Source organism: Heptranchias perlo, chromosome 28, assembly GCF_035084215.1.
Source record: "Heptranchias perlo isolate sHepPer1 chromosome 28, sHepPer1.hap1, whole genome shotgun sequence".
In the NCBI taxonomy this organism is placed as follows: Eukaryota; Metazoa; Chordata; class Chondrichthyes; order Hexanchiformes; family Hexanchidae; genus Heptranchias; species Heptranchias perlo.
In genome coordinates this window covers 37,377,435-37,400,138 of record NC_090352.1, presented here as the reverse complement: position 1 = coordinate 37,400,138, position 22,704 = coordinate 37,377,435, and the positions used below count along the sequence as shown (strand labels likewise).

Genomic DNA, 22,704 nt, shown 5'->3' with positions numbered 1-22,704 from the left:
AGGATGAGAGTTTTAAAATCGAGGCGTTGCCGGACCGGGAGCCACTGTAGGTCAGCGAGCACAGGGGTGATGGGTGAACGAGACTCGGTGCGAGTTAGGATACGGGCAGCAGAGTTTTGGATGAGCTGAAGTTTATGGAGGGTGAAAGATGGAAGACTGGCCAGGAGGGCATTGGAATAGTTGAGTCTGGAGGTAACAAAGATATGGATGAGAGTTTCAGTAGCAGATGGGGTGATGCAGAAAGATGGTAAATTAAGGCTGGGTGATTTTGTACTGGAAAGGACAGCAAAATGGATATGGGAGGCGGGAGGGAAATCCAGTCATCCCAGATTCATCTGTGTATCTCCTGGCACCTGCGCCACAGCACCATCGGCAAAAGGCCTTGGACAGGTTATCCGCAAGCTCTTTCAACTGACCAATGAAAAGGTGCAGGGAGTGGCTGGGAAGAATGAATTATATTTATCCATAGGGCCTTAAATAACATAACACTAACCTGCCAGCACTCATGAAGACTGGTCACTCGAGCAATGTACCGGAGTATCTGGCCTCTGTGGAACCGTACCCCAGCTAGAGTCAGCGCCTACTGGAGAGAATGGGAGAAAACCAGATGGGGTCGGGGAAAACATTACGTCGACTTTACAGTACAGAAACAGGCCATTCAGCCCAACTGGTCTATGCCAGTGTTTATGCTCCACACGAATTTCCTCCCACCCTACTTCATCTCACCCGATAAACATATGCTTCTATTCCTTTCTCCATCATGTACTAATCCAGCTTCCCCTTAAATGCATGTATGCTAGTCACCTCAACTACTCCATATGGTAGCGAGTTCCACATTCTAGCCATTCTCTGGGTAAAGAAGTTTCTCCTGAATTCCTTATTGGATTTATTAGTGACTACCTTATATTTATGGCCCCTCGTTTTGGACTCCCCCCAGAAGTGGAAACATCTTCTCTGCGTCTACCCTATCAAATCCCTTCATAATTTTAAATACCTTTATTAGGTCACCCTTCAGCCTTCCATTTTCTAGAGTAAAGAGCCCTTTTCAGGCTATCTATTCCAGGATGCTCAGCACAGCCAATCTAATCATAAGCATACTGCTTCAGAGAGGTATCAGTTGGATATCTGAAACAAGAGTGCATAATAACATCATATTACACAATTTCGAAAGTTGGACTAAAAAGTCGCCCGTTAACGATTCTTGTCCGCCATTGCAATGATAATTACTTGACGTAGTAAAGTCTTTGCTGTCCTGCAACCCATGTTGCTCCACTCACGAACTCAGCACTCGCAGAGTTAATGAACAACCAGAGCTTGTGCCCATTCTGCAGCTTTATTTAGCCTTAATCTGTAAGGTTGATTAACTCTCAACCCTCAGCTGTCCACCTCCCTTATCGCACAGCAGGAGTTTACTGCGGCATTAGTGGCGCCGTGCCCAGGCTTTGGGACAGGGCGAAAACATTCATTCAAGTGGGGAAAAAGAAATAGCGGAAGGATGGAATCTGCCAACTGCTGGGAGGCCACTTGTACCACAGTGTGGCACGACAGGACTTTGATGCTGAATGTGGTGTCAGTCCTGGATTCCTGCTGCAACTCGGTAACTCCTTAACTCCGAGGGATTTCCTTTAATAAAAAAAATACTTCAACTGTTTAGCCACTAAATTCCATTTTAAAATCTACTTTATTTCCTGTAACTTCTGTTAAAGAATATTCTGTTGCATTGAGGACACATTTTATTAAATTCAAATTTGTATGTGTGGAGGAGAGAGAGGAACCTTCCTATAAAGCACAGCAATTTCCTGTGATGGGGAACGTTTTGTTCCTGGCGAAGTTTTCCCCCCCACTCCAGTGATTCTGCGCTGAAGAGAGCAGCACACGCCTTTAGTATGGTCCTCAGATGGTGGCAGTCCTCAAAACAAATGTGATTTTCAAAACTTTTCTGTATCGGAGACGCCTGGCAAATATTGACACACTCCCGGGGATCCCCTGCAAGTATTGACACACTCCCGGGGATCCCCTGCAAATATTGACACACTTCTGGGGATCCCCTGCAAATATTGACACACTCCTGGGGATCCCCCACAAATATTGACACACTCCTGGGAATCCCCTACAAGTATTGACACACTCCCGGGGATCCCCTGCAAATATTGACACACTCCTGGGGATCCCCTGCAAATATTGACACACTTCTGGGGGTCCCCTGCAAATATTGACACAATCCTGGTGATCCCCTGCAAATATTGACACACTCCTGGGGATCCCCTGCAAATATTGACACACTCCTGGGGATCCCCTGCAAATATTGACACACTCCTGGGGTTCCCCTGCAAATATTGACACACTCCTGGGAATCCCCCACAAATATTGACACACTCCTGGGGATCCCCCACAAATATTGACACACTCCTGGGGATCCCCCACAAATATTGACACACTCCTGGGGTTCCCTTGCAAATAGTGATACACTCCCGGGGATTCCCAGCAAATATTGACACACCCCTGGGGACCCCATGCAAATAGTGACTCATTCCTGGGGATCTCCATTTTCTAATTTCCAAAAGGCAGTATTAACTACCCAAAGGAAAACAGATCTATAATTGTACAAAATGTTTTTTTTAATCAGCATGTAGTAACAGAAACTAAGTGATAGTAAATCAACAAATACAGAAAAAATATAGAGTGCAGAATTCTTGAGACACTGTCCATATGGCACACAGTATGCCTGACCCCAAAACGATCTTATGATTTGCGGCCCCCTTAAGATCTGGAGAAACACTTTGAAACCATGTACCCTTTAGAAAACTTCAGCAAATAGGTACGTGTGCAATCCAAGTTGCAATGAGTTCTTCATAGATATACCATGTGTCCAGTTAAGAGATGCCACTGGATATTCACAGCTATACCCATGTGCAATCCAAGATATAGTGGGTTATTCAGTTATACTATGTATGTAGATAGAGATTGCTTATTTTTTATGACACCCTGAAAAAAATTATCTCTGAATATATAGCACCCCATGTATGTCTTAGAGCACCCCATGTATGTTTTAGAGCACCCCACAAGAGGGCAAGGAGGATGCCAAGCAGGAGACGGAGGAGCAAGTTAAGGGGCGAATAGTGTGAAAGCGCCGATGAAGAGATAGGTTTTTGAAAGATGAGAAAAGGATCAAGGAATAGTAGTTTTTGGAGTCTGAAAGGCAGGATTGCAATGCCTGAAGGATCGGCTGCCAGTGATGGTGAAGGGAGATTGAGAATTGCGCAGCTGTGCGTTGTTAGAGGAGTGAAGGATGTGATGAGAAGGGCACATTCCCTTTTTTATGCAGCGAATTGTTATGCACTGCCTGAAAGGGCGGTGGAAGCAGATTCAATAATAACTTTCAAAAGGGAATTGGATAAATACTTGAAGGGAAAAATTTGCAAGACTATGGGGAAAGGGCAGGGGAATGGAACTAATTGGATAGCTCTTTCAAAGAGCCGGCACAGACACGATGGACCAAATAGCCTCCTTCTGTGCTGTATCATTCTACGTTCCTCGATAACTCTCCCTTTACCTGTGGAGAAGCTCAAAGATGCCTCACTCTTCCCCCACCAACACCAAGGGATGGATAAGATCAGAACCTTGGCCACGTGGGGGCATAAAACTTCATTTACCCCACTCTGTGGCACTGTTCACTCCCCTGCACCAAAAATAGTGATTTACAAAACTCTTAATGAGAGCAACTGTGGGGTTGCTACACTTCGGGGTAAATTTTAACCCCGAAGAACGGGTGAGTTGGGAGTGGGTGGGAGATTAAAATAACAGGTTTTTGGAGCAGGACCGCATCCCAGCTTCAAATCGTACACTTCTGGGTTTAACGCAGGTAGTTTTTTATGCGTGTGGACAGCAGACACCAGGTAGTCCCGCCATCACTTAAAGCCAGCAGGCCAATACTTAAAAGAGAAATGTACCTCTTTGAGATACTTGAGGTACTTAATATTTTGTGTATTGGAATAATAAAACAAATTTAACCTTACCTGTTTGGGTTTCCCATCGCTTCCAAATCACATCAGGTGAAAACAGGCGGTAAGGGCCAGATCCATGAGGTGAGGGCCTTTATTGCACTGCTGGTGGAGCAGGAGTGCTTCCCCCAGACCCAACAAGCTCACCTGGCCGACGGGAACCCCGTGATCGGCCACCACCACCCCCCCCCCCCCGATCCCCCCTGCTGGCTGACCCCTCCCCCCTGATGTCGTCCACGTCCCCCTCCCCCTCCCGATTTTTTCCAAGCCTGACGGCGATATCTCTCTCCCTCCGCCCCCCACCCCCCGAATTGCAGCTCCTTTCACTGCCGATAGGCCGCCAGCGTGGGAAACCTGGAAGTTCAAATATTTACCTTCAGTTGAATTGTGATCACAGATTGCGACGCACTCAATTCGCTTCCAGGTTCCCCACGCGAGTAGCTGCGGACATGTGGGGTACCCGGCTCGGAGTGAAAATCATCCCCTGAGTCTCAGTGTCCCTGATTGCAGCTCCTATTGCCGTCTAGTCATGCCGACTGGAAAGTGCACGTGTGAACTTGAGGATAGGATCAGGCTCAGCTGTGATAACCCACAGTTGAATAGCCTGCAGACATTCTCTAGGCTCACACATGAAGAATGGACACTTGGATAAGGTTCTGGAGGGGATTCAGTGCCTGTGAAACCAAACCTCAGCAAAGGGTCAATACCTTCAGGGGAGGATGGATAAGGGGAGAAATAAAAAAAAACAGATCTGAGCATACACAAGAAAGCAGGAGGATGCCTGTTCTCTACAGTTCCACCAGCATAGCTGGTTTACAAGTTCAATTCTTCACTTGTAAGTGACATAACAAACTGACACACTGGGCCTTTAATGACATAAATTTTGGGGGAGCTTAAGAGTAGTTTCAAGTCGGAAGTCACCTGCTGGCAATTACTGCAAATGATATATGCCAGCTTTAAACGAACTGCCCTCAGCTGAATTCTGGTTCATGCATCGGTCAGACAGTCTTCATTTCCTTTTAATTGAGTTAAGATGCCCGAATAAGAGAGCTGGACCAAACATAAAATTCGTTCGCCATCACTTATGTTCCATGACAAACAGACTGAAGCAACTCGGTTCGAGAGATAAACAAGTATCTGTTCGACTTGCATGACACTCAGCTTCAGAAGGAAAGTCATTGACCAGGAGGTGGAAACAAATCATTCATCTGCTTGGGGCCTCCTAAATCGATCATAAAGAATAAAGATAATTGTGATGTATGGGCACAGGGTTCTCTTGAGTACAGAAAGGCAGACTGCAGTAACCCAGTGTTAAATGGATAAAATACTTCAGAGTCTGCTGTAAGAGTTCAGTTGCAAGCGAAGTATTCAGACAGGGTCCAAAACCACGCTGGAGGGATTTGACCCTACCCTTGGTCTGTGTTTGAATGTAGTGCTCTCCTGCTGGCTCAGTGGGAAAATGCAGCTTGTGGTGTAACACTGAGCTTTAACAGTTAGGAGGGTGTCAGCTTCAATCCACCAGCCTGTACTGAGCAAGCCAGACTCCTGCTCTTATTTCTTATAGTCTTGATATTATTCTGTGATACCATTGAACGAATGCTTAGCATGTTCAGACAATAATATTCACAGGGTAAATCCTGGACTAGAATTAAGCATTTATATAGCGTCTTTCATGACCTAAGGACATCTCAAGGTGTTTTACAGCTGATGACATACTTTCAAAGCATAGTGACTATAGAAACATGGCAGCCAATTTGCACACAGCAAGGTCCCACAAACAGCGATGCAATAATGACCAGATAATCTGTTTTAATGATGATGGTTGAGGGATAAATATTGGCCAGGCCACTGGGGAGAATTCTCCTGCTCTTTTTCAAATAGTGCTATAGGATCTTTTGCGATCACCTGAGAGGGCAGAAGGAGCCTCGGTTTAATGTTTCATCTAAAAGGTGGCACCTCCGACAGTGCAGCACTCCCTCAGCACTGCACTGGGGCTTGAACCCTCAACCTTCTGCATCAAAGGTGAGAGTGCTACCACTGAGCCACGGCTGACACCTTATTATCAGAAAATTAGTTGGCCATTCTGTTACTATCCAGTTTTAGTCACGTGTTTATCCTGATCACGAGAAGAAATGAAAAGAAAAACCACAAATATTAAAAATCTGAAATGCACAGCAGGTCAGGCGGCATCTGAAAGCAAAAGGACAGATGAACGATTTAGGTCATGACCCTTCATCAAAAAAAAGTCACACCTGAAGCGTGAACTTATCTTTCACTTTCAGAACTTGATCAAGCTGTACATTCGGGCAGTTTCAGATTTTATTTCAATCTAAAACGTGACGCACTTCATGCAATTGTTTTAACCATATCAATAAACGAGATACAAATATTGGCAGAGGATTCACAATGGGTCTATGGTACATTCACTGATGCGACCTCTATCAAACATTGTTTTCAAGTTTTGGTATGAAAATGACTTGATTCCTTACAGAAAGCGATAGTGTACGGGTAAGTTATTGCATTTGGGATGATGGGCTGTGTCTGTGGGATGCACAAGAATTGCGAAGGCCTGAAAGGAAAACGGAAAATGCCGGACAGGCACATCGAGTCAGTCAGTCACAGGGTTCACAGACGAAAGGTTAACCTGTCTTTTCTCTTTTACAGATGCTAACTGACTTGCTGTGTATTTCCAATGTGTTTTTGCTATAATATTTCAGATTTCCAACATTTGCAATTTTTATTCTTTTTATTTGTACTAATTACGAGGACATGGCAAGGTTTCTTTTAACGTAATTTCAGTGATTCAGACTGGGGCTTTGCAATCTTCAGCAACAGTTAGTTAGCGCCCGTGTGATCTTGTCACGTTTAATTTCTTCGCGGTGAATTGTTTAATGTCAAAGGCAATGAAAACAGAAGCAGCAGAAAAAACAGTGTCCACGTTTTGCCACGGGAAAAAAAAACTGTTGTTTCTCCACAAGAGGGTAAATTCCGTGACAGTAGTCTTATTAAAAACAGCATCAAGTGCGAACTTTGTTCACAGATCACGACAGAAGCATCAGCAAAATAAATCAGCAGCTTGTGACTCTGATTTACAGACCAGGTTTGCAGGCTGCTGACAGCGACCTTCGTAGCACCATTGGTGGCTTGCCAAAGGTTAAAGTTCACTGTTTGTAATAGGTTCTGTACCAGTGCTGCCTCTTGCAGCTCGTTTCTGTGTTAGGTTTAACATTGTGTTATTAGATTTCTCCTCTAATGCCTTTAATTGTGTTAAAGTTGTATCGTGTAATACCCGAACTTCCTGACTTACAAACGAAGACAGTTTGCTACAAATGAAATCAACTTAGCAATCTGGAAGATGAAGATCCGAAACTGGTGCAAGTTATTAGAGGGACATGCAAGTGAAAAGCAGCTAAATGAGATACAGACTTAATTGTGCAAAACTGATGTCAAATCCCAGTCCTCCACCTCTCCCCCCTTCCACCCCCCACCCCCCCCCCCCCCCCATTTCTCCCCTCCTCTCCTAAAGGATTTGATTATTGACGGAAACAGTAGAGTAGTGGTTAGTGGATGTAATCAGTGGTGTTCCCTCGGGATCACTGTTGGGGCCATTGATCATAGGGTATAGGGAGCACAATATTAAAATTTGCAGAGCGCACAAAATTGAGGAGTTGTGGTTTGCTGTGAAGAGGATTCATGCGATTCCAGAAAGACATAGACTGGTTAGTAGATTGGGCAGATAGATGTCAGATGAAGCTTAATGAGGAGAAATACAAAGTGATTCATTATGGGAGGAAGAATAGGAGAGGAAATACACAAAACATTAAATGGTAAAATTTTAAAAGGAGCAGAGGAGCAGACATGCTTAAAGCTTCAGATATACAAATCTTTAAATGGGGGAAGACAAGTTGATAAGCATATGAGAGCCTAGGTTTTATAAACAGAGGCATAGAGTACAAAAGCAAAGAGGTAATGCTAAACCTATACAAATCATCAGTTAGGCTGCAGTTGGAATATTGTGTCCAGTTTTGGGCCAAAGATGTCAAGGATGCAGAACAGATTCACTAAGGTGATACCAAGGGTGAGAGGCTTTAATAATGAGGAGAGACCAGAAAAACTGGGGTTCTTTTTGTGAGAGCAGAGAGCCTTAAGATCTGATACAAGTATTCAAAATTATGAAGGTTTTGAAAAGTTAAATCGGAATAAACTACTTTCACAGCTTGGTGAGTCGGTAACTAGAGGGCATAAAATTTAAGATCATCAGCAAAATGTTGAAGAGAGAGGTTAGGAGAAATGTTCTTGTTAGAACATAGAATGCCACAGCAAAAACAGTGGTGGAAGCGGAATCCATAACAATAGGTTTTCAAAGATAAATGGATAACGTTTTGAAACAGAAATATTTACAGGGACAGAGCAGGAGAATGAGACTAAATGGATAGTTCTTTCAGAGGGCCGAATGGCCTCCTTCTGTGCTGTAAAATTCAGTGATTCTGTTCTATTCCTGGAGTACAGTTCCACAGGCTAAAACCATACCTTGCCGAAATAGCCATTCGTCATGTGTGAGCCCAGACTGAGAGTTTTGGCAAGATATTCAATCATGGGGGGCATCACAGTCAAGCTCAATACTGCTTTTACCTGACATCCAGACACACTTGCAAGTTTCACTGGTTACCAATTGGAAGCTGGAACCCTGGCTGCTTATTTTTTATTGCACTCCTGCTGTTGCTTCGGCCGAGATCAGCGAACAGCACACTATCAGGTGGCTACTTTCGTTCCTTCAACATCGTAATACACCAGCTTCCACCCATGCACTCAGGAGCTGAGCATTTTGAAACTTTGTAATGAGGTGTGCGCAGCAATAAACATCCGGTAAGCAGCATTGAACGTCATCTGAAAAGGTTAGGCGCCAAAATCCTCCTCTCAAGAGACAGTGGTTCTATTTGTAGTGCAATAGCAATGGAAATGCCTTGTGTTTGGCAAAAACGCAGTTTTTTGAATGATGTTCTGCTCTGCTTTTGTCGCTGATTGGATAAGAATGCAGATTGTTGCCCCTACCCCTCCTGCACCCCACATGAACAGCTTTAGCCTGTTTCTGGACTCCAGCCTCCCTCGGAGCAGCAGCCTGATTATATGTGTTCAAAAGCATGTCCGCATATTTTATTCATCATTACTCCATGCTCAGACGGCCTCTCGTCTCTGTGCAGCATGGTTCTTGGCTTTAGCACTGCCCTGCTCCCCATGTGTAACAGTACTGTTTTGTGTTGCACCATACCAGCGTGTCCAGAAACCCTTTAACTCAGAAAAAAGAAAAGACTTGCATTTACACGGCACCTTTCATGACCTCAGGACGTCCCAAAGCGCTTTACAGCCAATGAAGTACTTTTGAAGTGTAGTCGCTGTTGTGATGTAGGAAACACGGCAGCCAATTTGCACACAGCAAGGTCCCACAAACCATTTAAGGTAATTGGCAAAAGAACCAGAGGCGACATGAGGGGAAAAAAAATTTATGCAGTGAGTTGTTACGATCTGGAAAGCACTGCCTGAAAAGGTAGTGGAAGCCTTGGGACGTTTTACTAAGTTAAAGGCGCTATATAAATGCAAGTTGTTGTCGAATATTGTTCCAGTTTTGGATGTCTTTCTTCAGGAAGGGTGTCAAGGTCATGAGAGGGTGCAGAAGAGATTCACTAAGACAATCCCATAGATGAGATGCTTTGGTTTTGAGGAGACAACAAAGAAACTGGGATTCTTCATTAGTACAAAGACAGTTTAGAGGAGATCTGATTGAGGAGTTCAAAGTTATGAGGTAAATAGGGAGAACTATTTCCGTTGGTCAAAGAGTGGGTAACGAGAGAGAATCAATTTAAGGTCATCTACAAAAGAACAAAGGGAGAGGTCAGGAGAGTTTATTTTCACACAGAGGATTGTTAGCACCTGAGCAGATACAGTGGGGGAATTACAATCTATAATAGTTTTTAAAAGGAAAGTGGTTAAATACTTGAAAAGGAAAAAAAATTAAGAGTCTGGAGGAAGAGTGGGGGAATGGGACTAGGTGGATAGCTCTGAGAGCTGGGACAGGCACGATGGGTCGAATGGCCTCCTCCTGTGCTGTAAAATTCTAAGCAGATTCAATAGGAACTTTCAAAGGGGAATTGGATGTAAACTTTAAGGGGAAAAATTTGCAGGGCTATGGGGAAAGAGCAGGGGTGTGAGACTAATTGAACGCTCTTCCAAAGAGCCGACACAAGCACGATGGGCCGAAAGGCCTCCTTCTGTGCAGTATCATTCTAAACAGCAATGAGATAATGACCAGATAATCTGTTTTAGTGACTGTGGTTGAGGGATAAATATTGACCAGGACACCAGGGAAAGCTCCCCTGCTCTTCTTCAAAATAGTACCGTGGGATCTTTTACGACCACTTGAGGGGGCAGATGGGGTCTCGGTTTAACGTCTCATCTGGTAGACGGCGCCTCCTACAGTTGCTTTCGTACTCTATGCCTCTATTTATAATGCCTACAGTGCAGCACCCCCTCTACTGCACTAGAGTGTCAGCCTGGATTTTGTGCTCAAGTCTCTGGACTCTGACTCAGAGGTGAGAATGCTACCACTGAGCCAGTGCTGCAAAGACTCCAATTGAGTTTGTAGTCAGGGCCAGACTGAGTTAGCACCATTGCACAGAGATGAACATTTTGGCCTGAATGTAGTGTCAGAACTGAGAGCCTTTGGACTGGTTTATACAGGGTGTCTCCCAGATGGCACTTACTGAGATGACTCTGCTCGATTCCTTGCTGTGCGTTTCTGATTGGGGCAGGGTCAGAATTTTGGAAATGTTGGATGACTTGGACTTGCAGTTGCCACTTCACCACCCCCTCTCCCCCAAGTCCAAGACGACCCAGAGGTATGATCTCGGCTTAAGTTTTCACGTTTGCTTAGAATCATAGAATGATACAGCACAGAAGAAGGTCATCCTGACCATTATGCCTGTGCTGGCTCTTTGAAAAAGCTATCTAATTAGTCCCACTCCCCAGCTCTTTCCCCATAGCCCTGAAAGTTTTTCCCCTTCAAGTATTCACCCAATTCCCTTTTGAAAGTTATTATTGAATCTGCTTCCACCACCCTTTCAGGCAGTGCATTCCAGATCATAACAACTAGCTGCGTAATTTTTTTTCCCTCATGTCACCTCTGGTTCTTTTGCCTTAAATCTGTGTCCTCTGGTTACTGACTCTTCTGCCACTGGAAAGAGTTTCTCCTTATTTACTCTATCAAAACCCTTCATGATTTTGAACACTTCTATCAAATCTCCTCTCAACCTTCTCTGCTCTAAGAACAGCCCCAGCTTCTCCAGTCTATCCACAAAACTGAAGTCCCTCATCCCTGGAACCATTCTAGTAATTCTCTTCTGCACCCTCTCTAAGGCCTTGACATCCTTCCTAAAGTTTGGTGTCCAGAATTGGCCACAATACTCCAGCTGAGGCCTAACCAATGTTTTATAAAGGTTTAGCATAACTTCCATGCTTTTGTACTCCATGCCTCTATTTATAAAGCCAAGGATCCTGTATGCTTTTTTAACAGCCTTCTCAACTTGTCCCGCCACCTTCAAAGACTTGTGTACATATACTTCCAGGTCTCTCTGTTCCTGCACCCCCTTTAAAATTGTACCATATGCTTGGTTGACAATGAAAATTCCTTGAAAACTAGAAAAGGGAAGGAAATTCTAGGGGGAGTGCTTTTGGAATCTGCATCCCAGCCGATTGTACGGCTTTCCCGAGTTCTACAGCTCTGCAGCGGCTCTACAGTCAGTTTGAAGTTGTCGCCCCTGCTGTTATGGATCTGCTGCAGGACATTTCCCGAAGCAGTCAGGCTGGGAGGGAAACATCACCCCATGCTGGTAGGAAAATTGACGTTTTCATTAAAATTCTGCAGAGTCTATTATTTTGCTCGCTATAAAATGGGGAGTTCTTTGATCTTGCCTTCTTCGTTAATAACATTAGTAGTTAACGCCTTCGCATCATAAAACGCAGAAATACATGGGAATAATTGCACTTTTATTTTTTGAAAATCTGCATTTTGGTGTCCAGTTTAGATTTTAAATCATGCAGGAACCGGACTGTCTGGTTCAAAACCGGAAATGAGGAGATTTATCAGGAGCGGGTTTACAGTTTCACCACACTTAGCTCACAGCTAGAAATATACTTTCTTTTCCCTTGACCCCAAATGGATTCTAGCCATACCTGAACTATGTTTTAGACTGGCTCTTCTTTGTGAAGTTGATTGTTGCTGTGGTTTGATCTTCTCAGAGTGAATTTTATGTTGTCATAAAACACGCAGCTCAATATTTGATGGCTAAGATTCATTTGGGAAGGCCATTGAGTTTTGTGGGAATGCAACTGTTGTCCCTCCTGCCCACCTAGCCCAACCCACACTGTCACGTTTTGGGAGGTTTTGACTATTGTGCCCCAGAAGGGGACTTGGTGTAATTTATATTAAAACGCAACTTTCAAGTTAAATTTTGCTCTTAAGGGGTCAGATTCACAGGACAGTCACATGCTGGGAAAGTGGATCAGAAGTCAGTCAAAGGGGGTAATTTTAACCCCCAAGAACGGTTGTGCTGGGGGTGGGTAGGTAGTAAAAATAGTTGAATTCTTCAGCGGGACCACATCCTGCTCCAACGCGCCCACTTCCGGGTTTAACCCAAGCGCATTAGGATGCGGGTGTGCAACAGACCCATCCCGTCCCCATTTAAAGTCAGCGGGCCGATACTTAAAGGGGCAATGTACTCATTGCGATAGTTGAGACACTTAATTTTTTGCGTATTAGAAATGTAAAACAAATTTAACCTTACCTGTTCGGGTTTCCTATCACTTCTGATTCATGTCAGGTGAAAGCAGGCAGGAAGGGCAGGATCCATAAGGAGAGTGCCTTTATTACACTGCTTGTGTGCCAGGATGAGCAGGAGTGCTTCATCCAAGCCCAACAAGCTCACCTAGCGCCTGCCCCCCCCCCACCCCCAATCGATGTCGTATTGGTCCCCCCATAGTTTCTTCCACTGCCCACAATCTCTCTCTCTCTCCCTCCCTTCCTCCTCTCCAATTCGCAGCGCCATTCCCTCCCGACAAGCAGCTGGCTTGTCAATCTGATTGCCTGGCGCGTGGGAAACCCGCAAGTACAAATACTTACCTTCAGTTGAGTTGCGATCGCAGAATGCAGCGCGCTGACTTGACTTCCGGGTTCCCCACGCGCTGGGTTCCTGGCTCCGAGCTAAAATCATGCCTGAAGTGTCTTATCTAGATTGTCTGTGACAATGAACATCCATTATGAAACATCCCAGTAAATATTCACATATTAGTAATTGGAGCGTCTTATCCTTTTGATCTCTGCCGAAGCGACTTTTAAGTAGCCTGCGTCTGGGCATGGGCGGTGAACAGTTTTTATGACAGGTTAACTCCTGAACAAGGAAGGGGTCAGAGATCAAGTCTTCAACGTCCAATCCAGAGGGAAAACAAAAGATATGGGCAATATATGTTCTGGGTCAGTAGCTAAGTTCTGCTGAGAGGCAGGTAAGGGCTCTGGCCAGTCCCAGAACAAGCATTGGTCCAATTCCGTGTTGGATCAAACAGAAGTGTTGCTTAGCCCAACAACTGATATAGTGTGACGTGGTTTATTATTGTCTTTATTACGTAAAGTAAGGTGGGATTTACTATAACTGTTCCTCTGTATGTTCATTGAACTGACTAAAGTAAAGCAGATTTACAATTTATATCTGGGCCTCATTGCATTAAAGTGTTAATTAGTCCACCTTTTGGAAAATTGGAGAATTGCAAGTGAGGACATGTACGGATGACTATGGTGTCCAGTCCATATAGCAGGAGGCCTTATCGTTACGCCAATGTGGGACACAGTATTGCATGTCTAGATATTGGGTAATGAAATGATTATAAGGAATGCGGGATCCACTTACAGAGAGACCATTGATGCTGAAGTCGAGAGAATATCTAGGTCATACCTGAAATTTGTAGCACAGACACATAGTCACTTTTTAATTTGTGCAGTAGCAGAGCAGTTAGTGGAGCTGTTAAATCTTAACATGAAGATGATCTGCCGAATAAAAACATTTACTTCAGGACAGGTTTAAGTCCAGTGAGGCCTCCAGAAAAAGGCTTTGTTCCGATCCTGACTTATTAATCAGGTTCATTGCCTAGACCTGTGTCTTTCATTTGTTATCAGAGATTGCTGCAGAAAGTGTAGGGGAAAAGAAAATCCTGACAAAGTAATAATTATTTAAACCAAGCCCTTGTATAGTGAATCAGTTTGCCTAATTTCTGATGATGTTTCCTGCTGCGGTCATGGGTTCAACTGCCAGCCGTGGCCAACACTCAGCTCTGCTCACCAGATGTGTGACAGCTTTGTCAGTTTGGCCTCAAGTTTGAGAGATGGTTCACTGCGGCATTAGGATTATCGGTTCTCGGCAGACAGTGAGGGTGAAACTGGTCTTCGGCGATACCGTGTAACAGGCGATAGAGAATCGGCAGCCTGTTTTACATCCGCCAGGATTTCTATTCCATTGAAGACAATAGAGAGTAAAATCGGGCGCGGTAAACCAGGCTGCCGATTCGCTATTATCCATTTTGCGCTTTCGCCGAAAATCAATTTCACCCCCTTTTAATGATATTTTAATCATATCACTAATACCACAAGCACAACTGAAATCATTAACACTAGCCTAGTTTAAACTGGCAACAAGAATCACTGATGCAAAAAAGGGAAGGTTTTCTAATTGACACTCGATCTCCAGCTGTGCTGGCCTTTCCTTGTGGTTTTTCTAAAATTAAATTGTTGGTCCATGAGTTTTAGACGATGGGGTCAGACCTGGGGTTCCCTGCCCACTGAGTTCACAGCCTTTGTTGGAGGTGGGGGTAATGAGGTGAGGGCTTCCCCTTGGGGTCAGTCAGTGCATGGACGCTCACACCTCCACTGACCGCTAACAGGGAAACATTTGCATGAATCCAGGAACATGATATCTGTTCACCTTAGTGATGGGAAAGTGGGGAAAGGAGAAAAAATAAAGGTAAATGATCATTTCTGTCCCTTTTTGGTTTTGGATGGACCCAACTACCCTGTCCCCCTCTTCCTTCTTCCCTCAGCTTGACAAGGTGCAATAGAGATGAAGGAGTCTGGACCATTGAGTGGATATCTGGAAATTTCTAAAATTAAAACTGGACACCAAAAGTCCTGTTTCTTTAAAATTGAAGAAGTCGATTTTTGTCCTTCTGTTAGTTAGTTATTAAAGGTTCAATTAATTTTCATCAGCTGCAATGCAAATATCAGCCCCCTGTCTAGCATGACCCCCCTCCACCTATCACCATCCAACCCTGTGCCCAGCACGATCCCACCTCTTTCCCAACAAGATCCCACCCTTACCTGTCCCACTGCACACCCTGGGCCTGTCTCAACCAAATCCTCTGCCCACCTCTCTCACATGCCTTGTCCATTTTGGACTTGAGAAAAGGTGGCAATCATTCTAACAGGAGCTGTGATAATGTGATGTAACAATAATTTCTCCCTGCCTCTCCGCCCTCACCACCCCCCCCCCCATCACACTGTAACCTTCTGAGTACTGAGAGATGGGCCTTTTTTATATGATGTTACAAAAATAATTTTCTGTACATTCTTAGCATTTAACGTACAAATCACTGAAGAAATGTCCAGTGCTAAAAAGCATTCAGTAATTCTTAACATTCTTCAAACAGATCGGATTATAAAAAGAGTTGTGACACAGCTGGTTAGTTGCCCTTGATCCCCATACACAATGAATTCCTCAATTCAGCCCCGGGGGGGAGGAGGGGGGAGGGGGAGACAGGTGGATCACCTTGCACATCTCCTGCTTTGGTAGAGATACAAGGAGCAGGTCACCTACCCGCCTCTCAACTAGAGAATGAGGTGAGGTCAGCAGGAAACATAATAGAGAAGAAACTGTAACTTTAAAAATCAATCAGTAATTTTCAATTTTGTTTTGATGATGAAAGCACTTCAACTCTCAAAAGTGTTAGCAGAATCATATAGTCACAGAAACTGACTCCAGGAAAGTACATTTTGAAGAGTATCGTGGTATCAGGGTCAAATAAATGCAAAGAAACTTTTTTTATTTATATTTGTTCTTGGGATGTGGGCAATACAAGCAAGGCAGTATTTCTTGTCCAGCCCCAGTTATCCCGAGAGTCAATCACATAGTGTGGGGCTGGAGTTACATGTAGCTCAGACTGGGGTAGGGATGGCAGGTTCCCTTCCCTCCCCATTAGTGAACCAGTTGGGTTTTCACAGCAATCCAGCACTGTTCATGGTCATTTTCTGGTGCTAGCTCATTAATAGACCAGATTATTTTGAATTCAATTGGTGGAATTTGAACTCATGAGCTCTGAGTTGCTAGTCCAGTACCATAACCACTAGGCTACTATACCCTTCTAAGATGGAAAAATTACTTTGAAAGCAATGGATAGTAAATGTTGATCTCAGATGGGACTTCAGGATTGGCCTCGGGTCTCCTGTGCTTGGCAGGAGAAAAATCTGCAAAAATGTTCCCATTCCTGGATCACTGCTCAGTGACTGCTGGTAAATCTGTGTGTGGACATTGGGTGAGGACAGGATCAGGCCCACCTGTAGGTGACCCCCCCATGATCGGAAAGCATGTCAACAGACAGTGCCTAGGCTCACAGGTGAAGAAAAGGCCACTTGGGTGAAGTACAGGAAGGCTGCCAGCCCTGTAAACCTGACACCCAGCAAGAGTCAGCACCTTCCGGAGAGGAGGGGGAGTTTTATTTCTTTTAAAGATATAGCAACTATGTGAACTAACTGCTGTTCCTTTTTGTGTTTTTTAAAGAGCTTGATGAGGCAGCAGCTCAGGAATAGAAGTGATTACAAGCTACTTATTCATACAGAGGGCAGGAAAAAGAAGGAGCTCACTGGGCACAGAAACAGAGTTCATGTAGAGTACAGAGATTCAGAAACTGAGGACAATCCAGTTAGAACTCCTGTCACATGACTGGCTGCTTATCCAAGGTGCCGTTACTCGTCAAGGCTCATCAGTTTGTTTGTGGTGTAGCACTGCCTTCCCAGACAGTTCCAGGAATTTGCTCCAGCAAAAAAAAACAGACAATGACCATAAGAAGTTAGTGCATTACCCTGCAGTGATTGAGAATGAACAGGGTCAGGCCCTCATCTGTATGTTTGAACCATTTTGCAGGTTACGATCAGGAGAAGCCCTATTCCGTGCCGTGGTGTTGTGAAACAATTCACTTCTGTACAGTGCAGCTGCGAGTAACAGTTCAGTGAGACCCTCAGTCATTAACTTGCTGAGACCCTCCGTAGCGGCCTCGCTGAGCCCCTCCGTAACGGCCTCACTGAGCCCCTCCGTAACGGCCTCACTGAGCCCCTCCGTAACGGCCTCACTGAGCCCCTCCGTAACGGCCTCACTGAGACCCTCCGTAACGGCCTCAGTGAAAGCATGAGAAAGGTAGTAGTCACTCACGTTAGAAACCACATCTAATAAATTATAAAGTGCATGTAGCAACTAGAGAAATCCCTCTTTGCATATAAACACTTAAATATTTAACACCTTCTGTTCAAAAAATGAATTGACATCACCAACAAACTTCAGAAATAAAATCTGTTCTCATTGACTTAGTTGGGATCATATTTAAAGGCAACTTAAGTGGAAAGAAGTTTAAAAAATACAATGTTCTTTTTGTGGCAGAGAGGGAGAAACTTTTCAAAACTGCTAATATGATCATGTGTGCCTCACACTATACTGAACCCACGGAGATGCAGAGTTGTCTCTCCACGCTGAGGTGAGCAAGTAGAAAAGGGCCATTGTTTATTTTCACCCTCGAGGTCTCCGTTCCCGTGAGCACCTATCAGACATCAAGGGAACACACCACTCTTTTTGAGCCTCTTGCATTTGCAATGCAGATAATTGGGATTGGAGAATGGGCAGTGATTTGGAGATGAGAGTCCCAAGCTTGGCTTCCCTACAGTTTGGGTAACCCGAAGACAGGTTCTAATACGAGATTTCCAAACCAGTGAGGTTGTCTGCAGCCAATATTTGATATTTGGCTACGTACATTTGCATACCAGCCGGAGGTAAAACCTTAGAAATTGTGCCCAAAGGATGACATCTTTTCATCCATGGTGCCACCCAATACACAGCCAGATCACCAGTACCAAGCGATCAATCAGCTGTGGTTTGCTTTAATGCAACAATTGGTTTTGTTTAGGCATTCTAAGTCACCCCAGAATATCTCAATCAGAAGCGACTTGTTTGATTTTGGGGATTTTGTTCTGAGATACTACAACAACAACTTGCATTTCTATAGCGCCTTTAACGTAATAAAACGTCCCAAGGCATTTCACAGAAGCATGAGTCAGACAAAAGTTAACACTGAGCCAAAGAAGGAGACATTAGGACAGCTGATCAAAAGGTTGGTCAAAGAGATAGGGATTTAAGGAGTGTCTTAAAGGAAGAGAGCAAGATGGAGAAGCGGAGAGGTTTAGGGAGGAATCCAGAGCTTAGGGCCTGGACAACTTGAAGGCACGGCCGCCAGTGGTGGGGTGAAGGAAGTTGAGGATGTGCAGAAGCATTCATAATACTCATGAAAAGTATCATGTGCATAATCTGCACTCTACAGGTGTACCAAAATCCATAAAGCCTAAAGGACTCTACCAAAGGCTCAGTGTGTCGGTGCACCACTCCATGTTCAACTGAAAAGTGCAGACCGTGAAGGTCCCAGGTTCCATCCCCAATCTGTGCTGGGTTTGCTGATTTTAACCAGGGAAATGCCAGGGGTGCTACAGTTGGCCTCATTGATTCCCAGCATGATTTCCACTGCTCGCCACTACCCAGTGAACACTTGCTGGAAAATGTGAATGTTGGGTGAGAACATGATCAGGCTCGTCGGTGATGTCCCTATTCATGGTTGAATAGCCTGCCAATACTCACTCCTGACACTCACAACATGAAGAAGCACCAGAGGGCAGTCAGCACCCATGAACTGTACACCAATCTTTTAGAAGAGGAGGAGAGAAAATTGAGGAAAAAGAACAAAGACTTGTATTGGAGATATAATGGAACTAACTGGTGGATTCTTTCATGGCCTCAAGTGACAGTTTGGGGCTGGGTTACTGACCAACAGTCCTGGTCTTATGTGACCTTGTTGCTTCAGAATTGGCCAACATTCCAAGATTATTCAATGGTTTGTACTATCAGACTGGGTGGCACACCAAGTGAGCAATGCCCAGAATCTTGATGCTTCTATGCAATGTTCTGACTCTTGGACTGTAGCAATTCTGGTTGGCAAGACAGGCAAGTGGCACTATTGTACAGTGTTGGGTCCCCATCATTCTCCAGCAGGAGACAGAGCGATGCTGCAGGATTCCACAATATGGGAAGGTTTCCAAAAGTCCCAGGATTTTGCCTCTTCCTCGTCCAGCGATACTGAGGCCAATTTTACGATCCTAACTCCTGCCCTGGCTGCAACCTGACAACTCAGCATAATCAAATTATTTTAAATGCCATGTTAAGCCACGGATGTACTAATGGAGAGGTGCACCCTCACATGGTCAGTATTGCAACAGTGCTATTGTTTCTGCCATTGCTCTTTATTTTATCATTTTTAAAAATCTGATAGTATTAATAATGATTATGATAAAACAACTTTTTGGAAGCTCTGCAGAAGTTTTCATTGTAACAGGTTTAACAGTTAGCATCCAGCACATGGCATCAGTACATGGCATCCAGCACAATGGCATCAACACATGGCATCCAGCATGAAGGCATCAGCATGATGGCATCAGCACATGGCATCCAGCACGATGGCAGGCTCTTCTGAGCTGGTCATTCTGGAAGTGCCAGCTTGGCTCAATTGGTAGCACTCTCATCTCTGGGTCAGAAAGTTGTGAGATTTATACTCACACCAGGACTGGAGCCCATAATCTAATCTGACATTCCAGTGCAGTGTTGATATACTGCTGAATGGTCAGAAGTGCCATGATTCAGATAAGACATTAAACTGACGTTACCTGTTCAAGTAGACCTCAAAGATCCCACAGCACTATTGGAAGATCAGGGAGGTCTCCTGGCACTATGCTGCCCAAACGTCCTCCCTCAAACAGTACCATCATAAACCAGATTGACTGGTCACTCATTTCATTGCTGTCTGTGGGATGTTGCTGATGCTGAATGGCTGCTACTTCTTTTCCACATTACAGCAGTCACTGCAATCCAAAAGTAACTCATTGATTGAAATGGTTTTTGAATCTGCAATTTAGTGCTATACAGTGCAAGTCTTGCTTTTATTTTCTCTAAATTTTTTCAAAATTTGCGGACACCAAATTGGGTGGTGTAGTTAATACAAAGGAAGAATGCATCAAAATGTAAGAGGACGTTAATAAACTTGAAGAATGGACATGTAATTGGCAAATGAATTTCAATTTCAGTGTGAGGTAGTGCATTTTGGTAGGAAGAATAAGGAGGCCACATACTGCTTGGATAATAAGAGTCTAAACAGGATAGAGGAGCAAAGGGATCATGGGGTACAGACATACAAATCACTAAAAGTAGTGATGCAGGTTAATAAGGCCATAAAAGAGGCAAATCAAGCACTAGGGTTCATTTCTAGAGGGATAGAATTGAAAAGCAAAGAAGTTATGTTAAACATGTATAGAACCTTGGTGAGACCGCATTTGGAGTATTGTACTCAGTTCTGGTCTCCATATTATAAAAGGGATATAGAGGCATTGGAGGGTGCAAAATAGATTCACAAGGATGAAACCTGAACTGAGAGGAAAGGCTGAACAGGCTGGGACTCTAACCTCTAGAAAAGAGAAGGCTGAGGGGTGACCTGATAGAGGTCTTTAAGATTGGGTTTGATAGGGTAGACGGAGAGAAAATGTTTCCACTTGTGGAGGAGCCCAAAGCTAGAGGTCATAAATATAAAATAGTCACTAATAAATGCAATAAGGAATTCAGGAGAAACTTCTTTACCCAAAGAGTGGTAGGAATGTGGAACGCGCTACGACAAAGAGTAGTTGAGGCAAATCGCATAGATGCATTTAAGGGGAAGCTAGATAAGTACATGAGGGAGAAAGGAATAGAAGGGTATCCTGATAGGGTTGGATTAAGTAGGGAGAGAGGAAGCTCGTGTGGAGCATAAACACCAGCATAGACCAAATTGGGCCGAATGGCCTGTTTCTGTGCTGTAGTTTCGATGTAGCTCGATGTAACCAGCCGAAATCTCCTGTCAGGCTCGGTTTGTATTTTGTTTTTTGAGATTTTATCTAGTCCCATCAATAAAAATCTATTTAAAAAAAAAAGCAAAGTGAGCTATCCAGCAACTGGCCACCTCTGCACCTCCTGACTACACTGATCCTACCTCTCCTGACTGTGCACTGATCCTACCTTCCCTGACTGTGCACTGATCCCACCTCTCCTGACTACACTGATCCTACCTCTCCTAACTGTGCACTGATCCTACCTCTCCTAACTGTGCACTGATCCTACCTCTCCTGACTGTGCACTGATCCTACCTCTCCTGACTACACTGATCCTACCTCTCCTGACTGTGCACTGATCCCACCTCTCCTAACTGTGCACTGATCCTACCTCTCCTGACTGTGCACTGATCCTACCTCTCCTGACTGTGCACTGATCCTACCTCCCCTGACTGTGCACTGATCCCACCTCTCCTGACTGTGCACTGATCCCACCTCTCCTGACTGTGCACTGATCCTACCTCTCTTGACTGTGCACTGATCCTACCTCTCCTGACTGAGGTCCCTGACACTAGCCTGCAGCGAAACACCGGCCCCAGGAACTACACTGTGCATCTTTTGTCTGCTCCATCCCGGCATTCACACGTAAGGCTAGTCGTTAGCGTGCTAACTCCACCAAGGTCAGCTCCAGACTGCGGTGAGGAGAAATGAAAAACATGCCATGCATAGGACCAGAGTGGGGTCAACAGCTGGCTGAGGATATGGCAATCATTTATACAAATATGCTCTCTCAACCTCGCAAAAACAAAAAAAAACCCAAACCCAACAGCTGGGAAGGGTTGAAAGTAGCCCAGAGGCTGGTTAGTCTCCTTCCAGATGGGGGAGGTTAGGCCGAGGCTAGCCAGGCTGTTCCACATGGACTTCCGTTCGAGGTGGGGGTGGGAAAGCAGGAAGAAAAACAGCAAATTGTAACTGCAGATCCAGGCCCTTTATGTGTCTCATTGAGCCAGATAAACTGGCCCTTCCGAAAGGAAGCAGCGCATTTAGCAATCTCCGCCTCACGCTCTTTGCTTCTGAGTTCCTGTTACAGTAATTTCATCAGTGTGCATAGTCGGTGTTTGTTAAGAGGTTAACCTGTTTGCCCTTAGAATTTGCACTGTTCAATTTTATAAGCGATACAGTTGAACCTCAATATAACGAACTCTGTAATTGCAAGCTTCTCGTAACAAGCCTTATTATCAGGATATTCTCATTGTTGCAGTCAAAACAAATGACATTTTTCAAACCTTGTAATTACAAACTTCCATCTCTGTTCCTGGGTTAATTTCCCTTATAATTTGTAGGAAGCTCAATCCCTAACAAATAGAAACAGAAGGAGGCCATTCAGCCCCTCGAGCCTGTTCCGCCATTCAGTTAGACCATGGCTGATCTGTATTTTAACTCCATTTA

The 22,704-nt window shown here is 44.4% G+C and overlaps 1 protein-coding gene across 6 annotated transcripts in view; it reads left to right on the top strand.

The window, feature by feature from the left end:
- bcas3 (BCAS3 microtubule associated cell migration factor) overlaps positions 1-22,704 on the top strand; it is a 666,368-nt gene that overhangs the window by 494,088 nt on the left and 149,576 nt on the right. The gene's annotated exons all lie outside the window — the stretch shown is intronic.